Source organism: Cavia porcellus, unplaced genomic scaffold (genome assembly GCF_034190915.1).
Source record: "Cavia porcellus strain 051 isolate PalLab524CR breed Dunkin Hartley unplaced genomic scaffold, mCavPor4.1 scaffold_17, whole genome shotgun sequence".
In the NCBI taxonomy this organism is placed as follows: Eukaryota; Metazoa; Chordata; class Mammalia; order Rodentia; family Caviidae; genus Cavia; species Cavia porcellus.
The window spans coordinates 17,642,124-17,648,321 of record NW_026947500.1 but is presented as its reverse complement, the minus strand read 5'-3'; the positions used below and the strand labels follow the sequence as shown (position 1 = coordinate 17,648,321).

The 6,198-nt window shown below is 45.2% G+C and overlaps 1 pseudogene; it reads left to right on the top strand.

Annotated features, from left to right (window-relative positions):
* Window positions 1-234: 234 nt before the first annotated feature.
* On the top strand, window positions 235-797 carry LOC134471092 (E3 ubiquitin-protein ligase RNF5-like; annotated as a pseudogene).
* The last annotated feature ends 5,401 nt before the right edge of the window (window positions 798-6,198 follow it).

The following is a 6,198-nucleotide window of genomic DNA, read 5'->3' as shown; positions in this document are numbered from 1 at the left end:
TAAAACATGACAAGGACTGGGGATGCAGCTCAGCAGCACAGCACCTCACGAGGTTGTGAGTTCGATCCCCAGCACCAAAAATAAATACTAAAATAAAATAAGACAGAGACTCAGAAATAGGCCCAGATAAGAATGTTTAACTGATTTTGCAAAAGCAGTGCAGCAGAGGTGGTGGTGAGGGAGCTCTTGGACATCTGTAATAATAATAATAAAATAGAATGCAGTCCATGTCTCATGTGTCATGGAGGAATTCATTCAAAATGGATCGTGGGAAAAGCCAAAGTGACCTTGGCTGCAGCAGAGGAGGAGGAAGGGAGCCCCAAAAGACCAAGGCTCGAGAGGCCCAGGGTGGGGTGGGCGCAACATTTGAATGTAACACATGTTTGGAGTGGACTCAGAAAGCGGTGGCCAGCGTGTGTGGGCACCTGTCTGCATCAGTGGCTGGAGACCCACCCAGATCAGCAGCAGTGCCCAGTGTGCAAAGCCAGCATCAGCAGGGAGCAGAAGGTGGTCCTGTTTTATGGGCGGGAGCCAGAAGCCCCAGGATCCCACACTGAAAACTGCATCCTGACCCCAGGGCCAGCGACCAGCTCCAGAAAGCGGAGGGGGCTTCCAGTCATCTGGTGCTACTGGGGGCTTTCCCTCTTCGGCTCCTTCCCCACTGTCTTTAATGCCCATGAGCTTTTGCACAGGGGTGCAGGTGTCGCCCAGGGTCAGCATCACCAGTCTCCAGCTGGCAGGGTTTTCTCTTCCTGTTTCTCACCATCTTCTTCTCTTCCTAGATGCTTAGTATTTGAGCTGTGTCTCCTTCCTGCCTGCCTCCAGCCATAGGAGAATCACTGTTGGGGTCTCTGTTACCCCTTCCTCACTTCCAGACCCCCCCTCCTGTGGGAGACAACTCCAGTGACTCCCTTTGAATCCAAAACAATTGTTGTGACTGCTGGCTGGGAGGACACACAAAGGAGTGTCCACGTCTCCTCTCCTGACCCTTCACTTTCCCCCAGGTTTCTTGATTTCACACTGAAAGGTGGGCAAGGTTTCCTTTACTCTCCCTTCTCCCCTCCTTGTTGGTTTAATTTTTCTCTCCCAGTATCTAATATGGGTTGGATTCTAAGTGTTCACCCTCCCACTTTTATTTCAAATTCAATAAAGAAGATGAAATGTAAAGAAGATCGTGGTACATGTGCACAGTTCCAACAATGAGGAGGTGAGGCAGGAGAGTCATGAGGCCAGTCTGGAGAGCCAAAGTCCAGCTGAGTGATATAGCGAGATTCTGTGTCAAATGACAACAAAAGAAGTCATGAGCTTTAATATAAAATATGAAACTATAAAACTTACAAGAGAAGATTATAGGAGACAATCTTTAGGATCTAGGGAAAGTGAAAGAGTCCTCAAATTTAGCACCAAAGCACCATTATGAAAGGAAACAAATGATTCCTTGGTACATTAGTTTCCTGGCACTTCCATGACAAATTAGCATGTCGTGGATGGTTTAAACAGACATTTATTCTCTCACATTCTGGAGGCCAGAGTCCCGACACTGAGGAGTCTGCTGCTGAGGCTGGGGGAAGGAGCTCTTCTTGCTTAGGGTTGGCAGTCAGTCTTTTTATTTATTTGTTTATTTATTTAATTACTTACTTATCTCTTGTTTGTGTTTTTGAGACAGGATCTTGCCATGCAGCTCAGGCTGCCCTTGTAGCCGAGGCTGGTCTTGAACTCACAATGATCCTTCTTTGGCAGTCGCTGTTAACCCTGGGTTTCCCTTGGTTTGTCAGCACCTGGCTGTAATCTCTGCTTTCCCTGCCATGTGATGTCTCTCTGTCTCGGCATCACTACCTTCATGAGAGGACGGCCGCCCAGGTCTGGAGCCCGGCCTGACCCTCTGACCTTCTCTTAACTCCATTATGTCTATGGAGACCCTATTTCCAAGTGAGGTCATGTTCCCATGTCCCTAGCATTCGGACCTCAGCATTTCTTTTATTTATTTATTTATTTTTGTCTTTTTGAGTCAGGGTCTCACTTTGCAGTTCATACTGGCCTTGGGTTCACTTTGTAACCCAGGCTGGTCTCGAACTTGCAATGATCCTCCTGCCTCAGCCTCCTGAGTGCTAGGATTACAGGAGTGTGCCATCACGCCTGGCTAAGGACTTCAGCATTTCTTTGGAGGGCCACAGTGAAATCCACAGGGTTAGACCCCATCAAGATTGATAACTCTGATCCGTAAATAAATACCCTAACAAGCAGAATGAAAGACAAACGAGACAGAGGGGAGAAATATTTGTAAAGCATACACCCAACAGAAGCTGAGTACCTAGATTATATAAGAACTCTTACAATTTAGTAATAAAAAATACATTCAATTAGCAAAGAAGTAAAAGTCATGAAGAAACATTTCTCTGAAAAAGATACACATTCCTGAGATGGCGAACAATCATATAAAAAGATACTGCGATTAATTCCATCTATTAACTCTGCTAGATCTCAAGGGCAGAAAAGTGACCCCCTCCTAACAAAAAAAGAAACCTTTGAGAATCGAGGCACAACTAAAAGAGGCGCTGTATGTGGCCACCTGCCTTTAAAAAATAAAAATAAAATTTAAAAATTACTACATAAAGCTAGGTGTGGCGATGTACACCTGTTACCTAGCACTTGCGAATCTGAGCCAGTAGTACCTACCTCTAATACAGGTCAACCTGGGCAACATAGTAAGACCTACTTCAAATCAGAGTAAACAAATAAATAGATTCAAAAGTTAAAAGACTGTGGGTTCAATTGTCTTGTGATTTTAGCTTCCATGTTCAACTAAATGATCGATTTGACCTTTTCATATTAAAAGGAAATCTTACTCTTTGCAAACAGTATCAGACCATTCAAAAGAATTTGCAATTTATTCATTTGTGAGAAAGACTCACACTGTGGGAAAACCTTGTTTGCTCAGTAAACAATTAAAGTTCTTAAGAAGAAAGTCAAATATACATAAATCGTTGGAGGGAATTTAAATTGGAAAAGCTGCTCCTTAAGACGTATTTAAAAGATTGGCTAGATACATAAATAGAATAATAATAGGAGTTTAAGTTAAAGATTTTTACAGTTTTAAAATTACCAGGGCTAGCTAGGCATGATGGCTCATGCCTGTAACTCCAGCACTCGGGAGGCTGAGGCAGGAGAATTGCTGCAAGTTCAAGACCAGCCTGGGCTACACAGGGAGTTCAACCTGACCTGCATAGTCTGCAGAGCCTATCTCAAAAAGACAAAAATAAATAAACTCACCATTTTTTTTTTTTTTTGTCTTTTTGAGACAGGGTCTCACTATGCAGTTCAGGCTAAACTTGAGCTCACTTTGTAGGTGAGACCAGGCTGGTCTCAAACTTGCAACAATCCTCCTGCCTCAGCCCTCTAAATGCTGGGTTTATAGGTATGAGCCACCACGCCCAGTTTAAATTCACCAGTCTTAAATTTTTATAAATCAAATATTGACTTAAAAAATAAGAGTTCACTGCCAGCTATGGTGGCACATAGGGGTAATCCCAGCACTCTGGGAGGCTGAGGCAGGATGACTGCAAATTCAAGCCCAGTGTCCTCTAAATAACAAATCAAAAAAGGGCTGGGGATGTAGCTCAGTATGAAGGCCATGGGTTCCATCCTCCGTGCCATGAAAACAAAATAAATCCAAACAGCAACTCTTCCCTAAAAGGTTAGCTCACAAAGTAGCCTGAGTTCAGAAAGAGATCTCACAAAAGCGTCTTTAAAAGAACTTTTCTATCTAAGTAAGTTATTTGCAGGCCACGAGTGGCAGTCCCTGAGCCGTGAACGGTGAAGCAGCTCTTCTTTTGCACATTTGTGCACTGTTTTACACTCCTACTTCTGGGCCGCCCCACAGTTACACAAACCAAGTGCACTGACATTTACCCTCAACGCCCACCCCACACGCTCAGTCCTCTCTAGTAAGCTAACACAATGTAAACAAGACAGCAGTATACCTGATGGAGTATAAACACTTGTTACATTTTATTGTTTAGGAAATAGCAAGAAAACATGTACCTTACACACAAGTTTAAAGGTTTTTGTTTTTGTTTTTGTTTTTTTGGTCTGGTTGAATCCATTAATGAGGAACCTAAGGGTATGGTGGGCAGATTTTATCTTCTGCAATACTTTTGTGATAAGAAAATGTATTCAAAATGTGTAACAAAGTCATCTTTCTGGTTTGGAGACTTAGCTCAGTGGCACAAGCACTTTCATGGCAAGCATGAGGTCATGTGTTCAACTCCCCAGTACCAAAGTCATCTCTTTCTTCTTCTAAAGCATGGCCTCTAGCATTGCATGCTAGGCTTCTCTTCTGTAATCCTGGGGCTAGGGGTTCTTCAGAATGCAAGTGAACAGAGTAATTATGCCCTGATTTGCCTATTACTACAGTAAGAGCTTCCAGAAATCTCAAGAACTAGACTCCAGTTCTAATTCTGTATTGGTTAGCATTCTTCAGAAACAGGATTGATGGATTGTGCATGTGTGTCCTTGCACAGAGAGATGGAGAGAGAGACAGAGAGACAGAGACAGAGAGAGAAGGAGACAGAGAGAGAGAGAGAGAGAGAGAGAGAGAGAGAGAGAGAGAGAGAGAGAGAGAAAATTCATTCGGTCAGCTTACAGGAGCAGAGGCCAGAGTCCACAATGGCCATCTAGGTCTGGAGAACCCGATGGCCCAGTGGCTGTTGCTCAGTCCCAAAGGCTGGAAGCTGTAGAACAAGAGGAGTCAGAGGGGTCAAGGACACAGCCCCACTCTGGGCTCAAAGGCCTAGAAGTGCTCTGGGAAGTCACCGGTCTGCATCCTTGTCGGAATGCTGAAGACCTGCAGTCTGGCCAGCTAGCGTGCCCCAGAGGGCAGTGCCAGGAGCTATGAAAGCAGCGCTGAAAATGCAGTGGAGACTCCAAGAAGCTGGGAAGCCAGCAATGTGGATACCTGAGGAAAGCTTCCAGCAGTGAGCAGAGCCAGCCCAGCCCGAGGGAGATACCGTGCGGGTAACGACCACTGGCAGTGCTGTTGGGAGGGTGGCTGTGCTCTTCAGAGCTGGCATCTCTGCCACGTCTCACCCCAAGCGCTGGACAGAGTTGTAGGATTCAATGTTTGCCCTGGTGGGCTTTGGTCTTGTTGTTCCCTATTCCTTTCTTTTTAAAGGGAGTGTTTGTGCTGTGCCTTTGGGTGTCAGCAGTGTTTAACTTTGGTTTTAGTGTTCACGGGTTCAGGATCAAGAGTGTGCTTCGATTTCTTTTTTTTTTTTTTTTTTTTGGCTTTTTCCTTTTTATCGGTACCAGGGATTGAACTCACGACTGCCTGCTTGCAAGGCAGGCGCTTATGTCGCTGAGGTAAATCCCCAGCCCCAAGAGTGTGCTTTTATTTCTTAAAGAAGACTACAGACTTGGACTTTTCAACAGTGCTGAAACTGTAAGGACCCAGGCAACTCTTAGAGATGAGTTAAATGGATTTTGCATCAAGAGAGGGGCCAGTGCACCTACCAGTCTTCTTGGGAAACACTCCACAGAGCCCCCAGAAATGCTTTACTAATCGGCTAGGAGTTTCTTTGTTGGGGAAGTGCGGGATACCAGGGACCGAACTCACAGCCTTGCGCTTGCCAGGCTGGTGCTTGTGCTAGGTGTTTCTTTCTTTCTTTTTCTTTTTTTTTTTTTTTTTTTTTTTTTTTTGGCTTTTTCCTTTTTATCGGTACCGGGGATTGAACTCATGACTGCCTGCTTGCAAGGCAGGTGCTTATGCCGCTGAGCTAAATCCCCAGCCTCGTGCTAGGTGTTTCTTAATCCAGTCCAGTTGACACATCACGATCCATAGTCACACCACTTCTCCTGCACACCAGATTCTTCCTCCAAGGCCCAGCTCCTGTTGCCACAGCACCATCAGCACTGCGTCATGACTGCGTGCTCCAGCCCGGCCTGGCACCTGCCGGTGCTGTGTGATGTGCACCCCCACCCAGCGTCCCCAAGCTTCCTTGCTTCCGTGCGGGTTGGGACCTAACCCTAACCCTAACCCTTCCTCGAAGGCTTCAGTCCCAATCTGTGAGACAGCACCGATTTCTAAATTATGTCAGGTGAGGAGAACTGGTGACAAATTTAACTGAATATCTAACTTTTAACTTAATTGCTATCTAAGGCAGAAAATATAGCTGTTTTTGTAATTTTCCATATGGACTAACA